A 13,669-nucleotide genomic window follows, 5' to 3' on the forward strand; every position below is an offset into this window, starting at 1 on the left:
TTTTTTTTTTTTTTTTTTTTTTTTTTTTTTTTTTTTTAATGTCCCAGTTAAAAGGGGATATCTTAGGGGTTCTAAAATGCATCTATTTTGCTGGTGTCTGTGTGTCCTCAAACTACAAGGGAGATGGAACATAGTAAATCCTGGTAATGCAGCAGCTTGAAAATTGACAGTAAAATGAAATGCTTTTTAGTCAAGGAAAGGAAGGTGGGGAGGATAGGAAGCCAGATCTGGAAGACCACATTTTTATTTGCTTTTTTTTTTTTTTAATTCAATCAGGAGAACTAATGTTTTTTCTCTTACTATTCTGAAAAGACAGATTTTTCAGAGCTAGTCTATAGGAAATCCTTCCCCTTGAACCCAGATGTGAAGGTATATAACTGTTCCTGTCATGGGAGATGGTAGTAAATGTCAAATGTGTCCTTCTCTCACGTATAGTATCAACCTACTACTATGTGATTGTAACCTCTTGAGTTGTTAAAATGACAGCCCCCCTTATAAGAGAGTTCATGATTCTGCCTAGTACAGCCGCTAATAAAGCAAACTTGAGATTAGTTTAAAACTGATTCTGTACTCAGAAGAGTTTGTGTTCGACTCTTTCTTGCAAATCTTCGATTCATAGAAGAGAGTGGTATGCCTAACTCCTTTTTGTGGAGAGAAGCAGGGAACTTCTTTTTCTAATCTGGCTGGGCTGAAGCTTTAAATGCACAGAAACAGTTTGGTATGGTGCCATTGCTGAATGTTTGACTTTGGATCATGGCTTTGGTATTCTAAACTCTGAATTGAAGTCATTCAGTCTTTTATATGATTTATATACTGCAGTGGCCATTCACCACTTCACTTCTTCCCTTTTATTAACAAGTTTTTGGCCTCTGGATACTTTATTTTTATGCTAGGATTAATGAATTGGAAGTATCTGAATATGAAGGAATAAGTATGGCAGCTGTGAAACATTTTATTTTATTTTATTTTATTACTCCATTATGCTGTCTCTCCATTTTGCTTCACTGACTCAGTTTTTTTTCCAGTTTTAGGATATGAGTTCTGTGGTGTGCCTGCATCATTATTTGATATTTGTTGTTCAGTCATGGCACACTAAAAGGGTTTGTGGGGGTGAAAAAGAGCTCCCCTAGATCAGAACCTAGCAACCAGGAATTAATGACTTCAGTAAATTACAGGTGGTTTTAATAAGAGTACTCTAAATTCCCATGCAACCAACAGCAAACAACTGTAGGCAGGATGGAAAAAAAACAAGCTATAACCTCATCTGCTGGGAATGAAGAGGAAAATAACAGGCAAGATATGGTTCTGTGCTGTTGGTCTGTCTCTCATTAACAACAAGTCCTCCCCATATGTTTCGGGTGGAGGAAGTTGTCTGGCTTTTAGCAATTCATGTTTTATATATGCATCTCTTTCTAACACTGCAGCAACTTGACTTATGCCTCTGCTGCTTTTCTTTTGAACCACAGCTTGGATACCTGTTTGTGTCTACAGAAAAACTGGATGCTGGATATGTCGGACAAGTAGGAAATGTTATGGGCTCTCCCTTAACCTGTTCTGTATAAAGATCAAACATACAGCAAGTCTGTATAATAAGGAAGACCACTGTTACAGGTGGGTCTGTGAGACGGAACAGAGATTCACAGTCTATTGTAGTGGCTTCAGATCAGGTTCAGTTCTTGAATAGTAAGCATTTTCTATCTCCTTATGTAGTCATCACAACCAGTAATTATGCCAGGGGAATAGGAGTTAGGAAAGCTAGATTCTGTTCCAACCCTATTGCTCACCTGCTGCGTTACCTTACAAAAGTCGCTTAATCTTGTCCCTCTTTGTATTCCCTTCCAACTTTTGTTTCTTGTCTCTGTAACAGCCCTTGCCCCAAAATTCAAAAACTGTATGTACAAAGCCTAGTACCACTGGCCCTGAACTTGACTGAGGCCTTTTGGTACTGCTGGCATGAAAAACATACCTGGCTTTATGCACAGCTGTATAAATAGAAAATGCTACATTTGGAGAAAAAGGTGATAAGGGAAAGTATAACAGGCAGCTAATCCGCCCACAGTGCAGACTGAGCAGCTCAAATTGTTTTGCAGTTGGGAGTCATGGTCTAAGCAGAGCATGAAAAATGAAGCTGACAGATGTGTAAATTGACACTGTAACGGCAATTTGGATGCAATTCTCCAATCTCGAGTATGGAAAAGTTTCCAAACTCTTCATTTGCAATGCCACTTAATAATATTATGAGGTTGTGTCATCCCAGGAAGTAAACTCATATTAGTATGGACTGTTCATCATTTACATAATAATCTGAATTCTTAAAACTGCAGTATTAAAAAAACCCTCTGTGACAGGCATGAGTAAGCAGTTTCAATATATTTCTTCACATTCTTCTTCCCCTCATTATTTTGTCTGATTACTTCTTGTGCAGACCAACAGCTAGGCAGCCAGGCTCAGTTGAAAGCAGTGTAACACTATTGATCAGCCAGCAGAGGTTACCATAAGACTTGGATAGAAGCTGGCAACCTCCCCTTGAATCTGAAGTCTGGCACATGTCCCATAGAGCCATCAGCACAGAATGTCACTTGGCAAAAGGCAAGAAAACTTCTGAGTACTGGGGATGAAAATGAGCGCGTTGCCCAAGGAAAATAGAATTTTTCTTCCTGCTTGCTGTCTGGAATTGCTCCTGTGTTGTCTAGTTGTTGTTTACCAATGCCATCATTAAAGGGCAACCAAATCCACAAAATAAAACTGTTCTAAGTAGGGTTGGGTATATGAGTAGTCAAAAATTGTAAAAAATTGCCAATAGGTCCAAATAACCAGGAAAAGTACAAATTTTCCATTAAATAAATGTGTTAAAAGCAATTTTTAAAAAATTACATTTCTGTCAAGAAAACTACACTAAAAATGTAGTTTTCTTGTAAAATTGCTATAATATTTGGTAAAAAATATGCAGTCAAGTGACAATATTTGACTGGTCAGTTGATTGGCTTGCCAACCCTAGTTTTAAGTTAAGGCTGCCTGCATCTTTAATATTTGTGGTCAGGCATGATAATACATACAGGATTGCCTCTCAACAGTGGCTGTTGGAGGTTGCCTAATTCACAGCTGTTGTATTATATAAAAAACAACACCAACAAACAACACCTGACTGTGGAAGGAGCGCAAGCAATGGCACTGATGAGTAAGGAGCTGACCAACAGATCTTTGGTATCACACCCCAAGTATATTTTCTGACTGTCCCTAAAAGACCCGTCTCTCTGCAACTTTAGCAACAATTGCAAAGCCTGTCCTGCCAATGACGTTTAACTGAATGGTGGGTATACTGTAGTACAGAAGCAGAAGGGTGCAAGTCTGCAGTGCTGCACACCTTTAATTTTATTCTTGTAGAGCTGCCAGTGAATTGAGTTGTTCACTGATTCATGGCAAGAAGCACTGATCAGAACCGTCTGTTTGCTCAGAGCTGTAGCAGGAGTCACAGGACCACGGCTTGAGGAGGAAGACCCAATCTGAGACCATGTGGGGCCAAGTGATATTCAGACGCACTCAAATTCCAGTGATATTGGCTTACAAAAAACTGTCCTCCCAGCTCGGTCAGCCTCCCAATGGTTGTCTGCCTTTGGTGGGTAGCTTTCCTGTCTTTTTCTCACTCTCTTCCCCTCCCACACGGACACTGCAGCAGACAGTATGAGCTACTTTACTGAAGTGGGGAGGGATGCTGAGTCTAAATCCCCACACCTCCTTTGAGTTTCCCTGTTAGTGCTTATCCTGGTCATGGGCACTAGGGCAATGAGGCCTTGAGCTGAAGTAGATGGCCAGCAGTCGAGAGCAGAATCACCCCTGAGCAAATTCTCACCTGTAAGTGAGGAGAAAACACACTTGGTACCACTTGTGGCCTGGGGGCAACACAATGGTGGGTAGGTGGGGAGTGACCTGCTTTGCACCACTCCAGACCCAGGAGAGCAGCAGCTGCAGGAGACAGCCCAGCCATTGAGGGCTCCATTGGAGCCTGAGAAGTATCTGCCCAAATAGGAGAGGATGGGGCCTCACTTGTCACCTCCTGCCCTTCCCAGAGCTGGTGAGTGCTGAAGTACTTGGCTTCCATTCCCCTGCACACCTGGCAGGAGTGCACATCCACAGAGTCAGAGTTCAGACTGAAGAAAGGAGAGGGGGCGAGCCACCCGCCCAGCTGGGCCCTACCTGCCCAGCCCCTTCCCTAGGCACACACTGGCACTGATGAAGTTATAAGTTCCTGTGCCCTGGGTGGGTGCTCCTATTCTGTTTCAACATTAGTTTCTTTCAGTTCTGTTTAAACATGCCACTAATTGATTCAAGTTAAACTACATGTATGCCCTGCTTGAGGTAAAACCTGCGCCACATGTACTCAGTGTCAGAGTACAGCACACCCGAGCAACCTTACTCCTATGTTAAGAACCGCTATGCAAAAAAGTCATTCTGCAAAAATATCAAGCAGGCCTGTGATCTTTGTCTCAGTAACTCTACAGCAAGTGTTTACCACTCAACAAGATTTCTTCCCCCCCACACCTCTTTTTTGAACTGCCGCCCCTGTAAAATCAGCTCAGGATCAAAGAATCAAGCTGGGATCTTCCTGAACCATGTATAATCTTCATTAAATAACTCGGTTCCAACTGCAGAACATTTATTAGTTCTGCTAATAATGTGAACCAGAATAGAATCTCTTTCCTTTTTCAGACATCAGTATTGCTAACCCCAAGCATTCAAAAATCATGACTCATTTAAAAACATAAATGTTACTTATCTATCCCTGGAGCACTCATGGTTCACAGCTTCAAGCTTTTCTCAGTAACCATGAAGGATCATATTTTTTTCTTTTTAGAAAAGAAAGCTGAGCTTCTAGGGGGTTTTTTAGGAGCAAGAGTTCTAAGAAAAACATTATATATTATGAGACTCACTCCAAAATTGTGAGAGTTGACAACACTATGAGCTCTTTATTTTTGTGGGTTTCATGAAGGCTTCCTCTCCTACTGCTGTGTTGGTTTTGTATGGCTTGTAGACATTGAATTGTTGCTAAAAGGGCAAATAATATTTGGAATGTGCAGTTGGACCAGACCTGTTTAGAAACTGTAATTTTTACACAGTCACTTTTTTATTCAAACAACAACTCTTTGAATCCCCCAGCCCCCTCCCTGCCCCCCAAATAACTTGATGTGTTTTTTTTAAGGGTCTGAATCCAGTAAGTGGAACTGAGACCAAATTGCCTTGAAAGTTTATGACTGTTTTAGTTGGATAAATGGCTGTAGACTTTGAACCTAAATAGGATCCCCACTGGCATCTCACCAGCCAACTTTAAGCTTGATTCCATTTCAAACAGCTTAGGTATTTATTCCTGAAAACCAGGGTTTGCAATGGAAACTCAGCAAGAGACCATGCTATTAAAACAAATTAAGCTGTCTATTTGTGAACACAGATGAAACATTTTTGATGTTACAGTATGTGCACTTGTCACAGCCCTGCCACATCAAGGTTAGAGGGAGAAGGTGACTGGCTGGCAGTCGCTTAATCAAATGGAGATGTTGATTTTCAGGTAACCCAGTCAGGGTGAGGTTTGCATGCTCTGTCGCTTTTAACAGCCAGATAATGAATATGCTTTCCAGAATTCTTGTTTCTCATGGCTGTGGCAGCAGCTGCATGTGATCTGTGTCACTGTCAAAGGAAAGTGAGATGTAGTTAATACAGAGCTGCACAACAAAGAAATATTGATCAGGGCTGTCCTTGCTATGGTTGAATATCTGCAGTGACAATGGCTGGAACAATGCAGCAAACAGGAGTGGCGGAACCATATACGTTGTGTCCTAAGAAAATGATAGGGGCAAGCCTTATCATTTAGCATCAGGGCTGGGCACCCCTCCAAATATCCCCAAGACACTGAAATCTAAGTGAGGAAAACACACTTTGCCCATGTCAGTATCAATGCATCTTAGTTGTAGCTGCAGGATTAAAAAGAGGAGTTTGTTAAAAATGCACTTACAATGGTTCAGCTTCTCCAAAATGTCTACCTGCTAAGAAATATTTCAGCTAGGTTTGTTGTATGATGCTTTAGCCATCTAAATGATGTTTGTTTAAGAGGCTACCTAAGAGGTACAGAAAGTTGTTTGCAGAACATATTTGTGTTGTAAGTATACTACATTTTCTATATTAGTTGTATTTAGGCTTGGGTGAATAATACTTTAAAAGGTTTTAATAGAGGTTCATTCCATGATGTATGGGATTTTATAGGCTTTTAGTAGAAAAATATAAAAAAAATCAAACCCACAGGTACTACTTATGTAATCCAAATGCAGTGACTGTTGAATTAAAAAAAAAAAGTTATGTTACTCTTTGTGTGCAAATGTAGCATATATACTCTGCCTTCTCATTTTTCCTTCCTGTTAATTTCACTTATTAACAGTGGATGTTTTGTTTTTAACCTTATGTTATATGGAGAGAGAAACTGGTGCTAAGAGACTTGCTCATTGCTATCACGTCCTTTCAGGTCTTGTTCGATTCATAGAATTCTATTAGCTAAAGTAATGAAGCTGCAACGGTACAGTGATGTAAGTGATATGCCGGTACAATACATTAGTGACTTCACCCTCCTCCTGGGGCCATCACCACTAGCTTCTGATTTCCTCCCCTACATAGGTGTTGCCTTTTTTGTAACATCGCTATTATTGACCCTATATTAATCCTCTTTATCTTCCCTAGATTATCATAAAAGGGTCCAGTGCTATAAACTCCCTGTTCTGAGCGTACTCAGCAAAGGATCTTGCAGGATGAATACAAAGCATCTTGCAGGATGCATCCTATCCTCTGCCCTGTGTCACTGTCCTAATCCACCTTAGTGCAACATGTTGCCATCAATTATATACCTTTATTAGTGCACCCTGAAACACGATCTTCAACCTCTCTACATCATTTTTCAGTGGCACGTTTTGCCATCCTCAGTACAATCCATCTATGTTGTCAATGTCATCATCTGAACAGTATTTATTGCAACATGCTTTTGTCTCATCGCTGTGATTATATTAGCTTCAGTGATTGTACTAAATCTATCACCTCATTACTGAAGTAAAGTTAATGTTAATGGGAGTCATGCAGCTTGCCTCACTGGAAACTTCATCTAATAATGAAATGGAGATGCATGTGGATCTGTTTAAAAGTGAGTTAGTTCTCTTCCAAGCCATCCAGTCACTCCAGAGTTAAACTATATCTTTTATGAATTGTTATTCATTAAGAGGGACCCCAAAATATTGTAGATGAAGGAAAAATGATGGTGTTGATAAAGGAGCAATGTAAAAAGGAGACGCCTACTCCCTTTTGTGCCACAGGCTTCCTGTTTGACCCAAATGTGTAGGTCTATAGCTTCTTTCATAAAACAGGGATTATAATAGCAACATCATAAAGGGATTGGGAAGATAAATTTATTGCTTGTTAAGCACCTTGAGATCCTTAGATAATACTAGAGAAACATAAGTTTACTGCACAAAATAGAAATTTCACCTGTTGTTGAAATGCAGCCACCTCTGGAGAGATGTGAAAGTTATTTAAAAAGCAGTGTTTTTTTAGGAGAGGAATTGAAAATGCCACATTCAACTGAAATTGGAAACACCATTTAGATCATCAAAGTAGAATTGTTTAGTTCACGAGGTGACTGAAATAATCAGTCATACATCTTGGATGTAAAGAAAATCAAACTCTTTAGGAGCCATGAATTGTTAGAAAGGATTTTTATTTTACAGTAACATGTCTTCTCACTTGTGACAACTAACTTGGGTAATCAGTTATTATTTTAGATTGTAAATTCATTTGAATAGCATCCGTCTTTTTATTACAAAAGTGTGTACAGTGCCTAGCACAATATGGTCCCCAATCCTGCAGGAGGCTTTTGGGCATTGCTGCACACAAGTTAATTATAAAAAAACAAAAAAACCCCTAGTAGTACAGATTAAAAAGGAAGGAGACCTCCTAAACCCCAGGTGCTGCTTAATGCTTTCCTTGAAAGCTTCCTAATCCTTGAGTCTGCCTCTGGTTTAGTTTATGCCAAGATCATACTCTGAGGCAGGAAACATTTTAGATGAGTTTATATTAAAAATAAATTTTATCTTCTCCACTTCCAGAGAATATGATCATGGGAGAATCTTTTTTGTGCACAGAATTCTCTCTCTCTCTCTTTTTAAAGAGTATTTGCTGTGTTCAGCAAGCTGAATGCTGTGTTTAGTTGAATCACCCATAGTTTTTATAATTCCTTGCTTAAAGCTTTTAAGGAAAAACAGAAATCAAAGAATTACCAAGGCAAAAACTGAATTTAAAATTACCTTGAAATACTAGTACAAGTAGTAATGCTTTGAACTTACTCCACCTTTTATTCAAGGATAACAAAGTTCTTTTAAAAGAATCAAGTCAATATCTCCATTGTTGGGTATCTGATCTTAGAGGGAAGATTTCCCAGCTTTGCTGCCAGCTAGACGGGAGGTTTTCCAGTAGGAAAACTGCTTGAGAAGTAGCTATTTCAATTTTTAAAATTCTAAACAAAGTAGATTCTGGATAGAGCCAAGGCCACCTTGATTCTCAGGGCTTGTCTAGACTGCACTGCTTCAGCTGCCATAGCAATACTGGCAGACTTCCTTAGACCAGCGGCTGTAACTGCCAATAGAAATTTTTCTGCCTGCCTAGATGCACCTGAGCAATATAGGCTAACCTGGTCAGAGCTCTCTTCTGTTAACATCACTGGATCCACAGAAAGGTTTTTTCTGGTACAACTATGTTACCTATGAGGTGTGATTTTTTTTTCATACCCCTCTTTAATGTAATTGCTAGCAAATGCTGTGTTGAGTCAGCCTTATCCTGCTGGGTGTCTTTTTGGTTTAACACTTACTCTTTCAAAGCCCTTTACAGAAGCTTGCAAAAAACATTATCCCCTCTTTGGAAGTCAGGAAAATTGGAAAGCAAAGTTTAGGTGACTTAACTAATGTCCTGTGATGTGAATCAGTAGTAGAACTAGGATTAGAACTTGACATTCTTTACTCCTAGACCGCCGTGCTCTGACATTCACTGACTAGCAAAGAGTCCTGCTATTATGTCCAAAGATTCCTTTACACATTGTCTGTAGGTTATAAAAATCTCATTTGTTAAAGAATTTAAATATTCTTAATATTTCTAATATATATAAATTGATACATTTTCTGTGTAAGAAAGACACAACCACTCAGGCTCCACTCACAGTCCTACAGTGCTTCCCAAACTGCTCCTGCAAGTACCCTCTACTGAAAATACCCGTCATCAGCTTTGTGGATTCACTCCACAGGTTTTTTTTTTTTAAAGTGCTCACACCCCATTCCCACCTGCTTCCCAGCGTGGCTTTTCCTCCTCTCAGTGCCCAGGAAATGCCAGTGCCTGGTTGAGTGAGCTCTGCTATAAATCAAAGTGTCACCACTTAGCCTGTAGAAGTGATTTAATTAATGCGTTGTGCCATCCCCAGAGCCTCTCCCCATCTGACTGCTAATCAGCCTTCATCAGCAGGAGGAAAACGTAGCTTTTCTGTGAACCAAGCAGGAGAAGCTAAAGGAAAGACAGTTAATTGCAGCTGCAGAGATCATCCTGTCGCTTGTCTCTATAATCTATACGCTGCCTCTTTAAATGCTGCTGTCCTAGTCTCTGACAAACCACATTTAACTACATTAATACAGACATTATCTAGTGTCATATCAGCAATCACTTCTCTCCAGGAAGGATGTGGCAGCTGACACTCTGAACAGAATCCCATCATATTCTTAAGTATTTGAGCCATTTTTACAGCCTCAACACCAGATTGAATGGAATAATCAGTTTACTGTAGAAACCTTTCCCCCACACAGTGAATGCATTTCATAGACAGTGCTGCCCAATTACCACTGCAGATCACAGGGCCAAAAAAAGCCAAGATGGAATTTTAAAATAGGCTCTGTAATGCTACTTGGGTGGCTTTACTTGCTTCTGGGTAAACACTGGTCATTTTAACATTAGTGAATCTGTGCCAAAATGTTGGTTTTATTTCTGAAAAACACTTCATCCAATGGCAAAGTTTGGTGAACTAAGAAATAATGCATTAAAATATAGCTGGAGAGCCTGGGATGTGAACCAAAAACCCCTGTACCTGGGGCTATTTGGAATCTGAACCCCAATCCAAAAGTGAATGTTATCAGTATCCTTGAATCTATCATGGGGTGAATCAAAAGTAAAATCCACTGCTGATCTAATTTTGGTATTCTTGGGTCCATTTCCAATTGCTTTAATAACAGCCCTCTTAAACAATGCAGAATGTCCATACAAAAAGGGGAACAGTCTGTTTATAAATATATACCCAGCTGCACTCAAGAAAACACACTTTGGATTAAAAAAAAGTGTTGAAGTGCCCTTTAATGGTTTGTTGATGTCAAATGCATGATGGGCTCCCTGAAAGGAAAATTATTTTACATGACAGGCTTGGTGGTTCAATAGGTAAGACAGAGGAGGGCAACTCATTAGGCCTGTATTCCAGTTCTAGCACTGTTATAGATTACCTGAATGACCTTGGGCAAGTCACTTAATGTCTCTGTGGTTAACCTCCTTTTCTCTTCCAATTATAAAACAGGAAAAAAAACAAATGTTATGAAAGAAAACCCCTTAATAGAATTAATCCCAATGGATGCATCTACATGAGACATTAACAGAGTAGTAGCCTAATAATACTGCACAGTAGTGCATCACAGCACAAACAGTGCTAATACATTACTGTGCAGTATTATTAAACCACTGCACAGCAGTGTCACATAAAAGGCATTTGCCTGCTCTACTGTGCAGTAACTCAGGTTACTGTGCATTTATTTAGTACTTGATTATACAAGTACTAAAATGTGCAGTAATCACTGTGTATTAATGAACATGTAGATGCACCCAGTAGGCGTGTCTACACATGCATTTATGCCAGCTTAAATCTATTGTGCAGTAAATTACTGCTCAGTAAGTGGGAATAGGCCAGCATCAACACATGCAGGCATTAAGGTCCATTAACACTGTGTGTAGGTATCAAATTTACACTCAAGTCAGCATAAGTTGCCATATTTACTGAGCAGGATGGGCATGCACATGTAGACATGTGCCTGTACTGCACAGTAATTTCAGTTACTGCGTAGTAAATGCACACATGTAGACGTGCCTAGTCAGTCCAAAGCCTTCTTCCACAAGACATATTTAACTTGACTAACAAATCCCTTTGCATGCTGCCATAGTGTTCTTGTGGCTAGTGATCTTTACTAACATGCAAGAAACTTGGATTCAGTTTTATTACTGGCTTCCATAAGTAATTCTGCCATAGATTTGTAGTGTGGTCTTGGGTGAAATGCTAATATTATTAACCACAGAGTACTCTTCTGAAGACCAAGGATAATCCTTCTTACATTATACAATTAATCTGTCCCATTGAAACCAACTGCCTGATCCTGTTTCCACTGACGTCCATAGAGTTGCTGAGGTCAGTAAGACAAGTAGCATTCAAGTTCTTCAAATCACTGGGTATGTCTACACATGCATTAAGGTACTTTTCCTAATGTACATTAAATGGAATTTAGTACCTCCAATGTGAGGGCACATTTATACATGCTCCAGGGATGGGGAGGAGCTTTAATTAAAGAGAGCTGCTCTAATTAAAACACTGCACATCTTGTGTATCAGTGTCCTCATGCTTAAAAATGGCAGTGGGGGCACTTGAACTAAAACTTGTTGAATGAGCTTTAGATAAAGTGCCTCTACTGCCATTTTTGAGCACGGGGATGGTTATATAGGAGATTCAGGAGCATGGCATTTGCCACACTTGAGGAGACTCAACTGAGTCTGCTTTAACAAGCTGGAATTCCAGCACATCAGAGCAGTCTCCACACTCATGTATAGGGGCCTGGAGGTACTAAATGCACATTAGGCTTCCTTAATGCGCAGTAATGAATGTATACAGTTTTAAAGTGACACAATGTACAGTAGCCTATTTTATTGTGTATTAGCATAATTGCACTTTTTTATGTGACACTTTAATGCGCAGTAAAATAGGCTACTGTGCATTAAAGCACACATGTAAACGCACCCACTGGCACTACAAAAGTGCAAAATATAACCTCTTTGCCTACAGACGCAAGAAGACTCAGCACAGTTTACCTCTGGAAAGGTCTGCCCAGCCTGAAAGGGCTGTGCACAGGGTAGATCAGAGCCCACTGCAAACTCATGCATTATGCCCTTAATTTTCCAGTTCCCATCTCTGTTCCTGGCATTACAGAGGGCCATTTAAAGGTTGAGTGCCCTGAATTCCTTCTCCCAGTCTTTCACACATCATCTCCATTATGGTTAAGTGGCTAAATGGCATCTTAATTTCAAAAGGTTATAATAGGGGTGGGCAAAATATGGCCTGCAGGCCAAATCCGGCCCACAGAGGGGCTTTGTCTGACCCGTGGTAGGTCGCCTGGTCCTGCCTGGCTGAGGCGCCGCCTGGCTGTGGCATGTTCTGCTCCCACCCCGGGCACACAGCAGGGCTGGGGCAGCGCCGCAGCTGGACTGGCTTTCTAGGCAGCCTGGGTAGTGGCAGCTCCTTCCAGCTGCCACGACCACTGGCCCCAACCCTACGGTACCAACGGGGACCAGCTCACGCAACCCTGACCCCATGTGCCCCACGCCTGCTCCAGGCTTGCTTGCCCAGGTTCAGCAGTAGCAGCACGGGAGAGAAATTGCTGCTCAGCGTGGGGTAAAAGTGGCCCCTCCCTCTCACTACTGCCATTACTTCCTACTGTAGCTGCCAGGAGCCTCCACTGTGCCAGGTTGCCCTGTGTCTATTCTGTGTCACTGCTGCCTCTAGGCTGCCCTGTGTGACCATGTAGACCAGCTGCAGGGAAGCCCCAGTGGCAGTGACAGAGACATAGGGCAGCATGGTATGGCGCAGGCTCCAGGTGGCTGCACCAAGAACTGCCCAGCGGTGGTGAGGGGGAGGAGCCACTTCCCACCCCACCATGCTGAGCAACAGCTTCTGCCTATCCACTGCTGCTGGGGCTGGGGCCAGCAGCAGTGGCACCAGCCAAAGAGAGCCGCCCCAGCCCTGCTGCATGCCCAGCCAGGCAGTGCGGAGTGGGAGTGGGGTGCACTGGGGCTGTGCACTGTTGGCAATGGCAGGGAGGCGCCACGGGACGCACAGACTCCAGGCGGTTGCAGGGTGGGGACAGGGGCTGACTGGCTCAGGGGGGAGCACAGGGTGCATACACATTCCACCATACCGTCAAACACTCCCTCACAAACCTCACAACCATACCCTTCCCCCCACACAATCACACACCCCACGAACACCACACCCTTTCCCCCACACACCCACATGCCTCCAGATCCCATTCACTGCTACATGCACACACACTACCACACACATACACCCACAAATACCACCTCCACACACCCCACAGTCCCCCACAACCTCCATACCCACCCACAGATCCCCAAAAAAACCCCATCCCCACCCAAATACATCCACACACAACCCCACAGTCTCTACCATACCTCACATACACACACATCCACACACACACCTACAGCCCCCCACAAACCCCATACCCACGCCTCCATACGCTCCACAATATATAAAAGTAAGGTTTCATTTTGGCCTATTATGGAA

This window comes from Gavialis gangeticus, unplaced genomic scaffold (assembly GCF_001723915.1).
Source record: "Gavialis gangeticus isolate Ggan-Ray unplaced genomic scaffold, GavGan_comp1, whole genome shotgun sequence".
NCBI classification, from domain to species: Eukaryota; Metazoa; Chordata; order Crocodylia; family Gavialidae; genus Gavialis; species Gavialis gangeticus.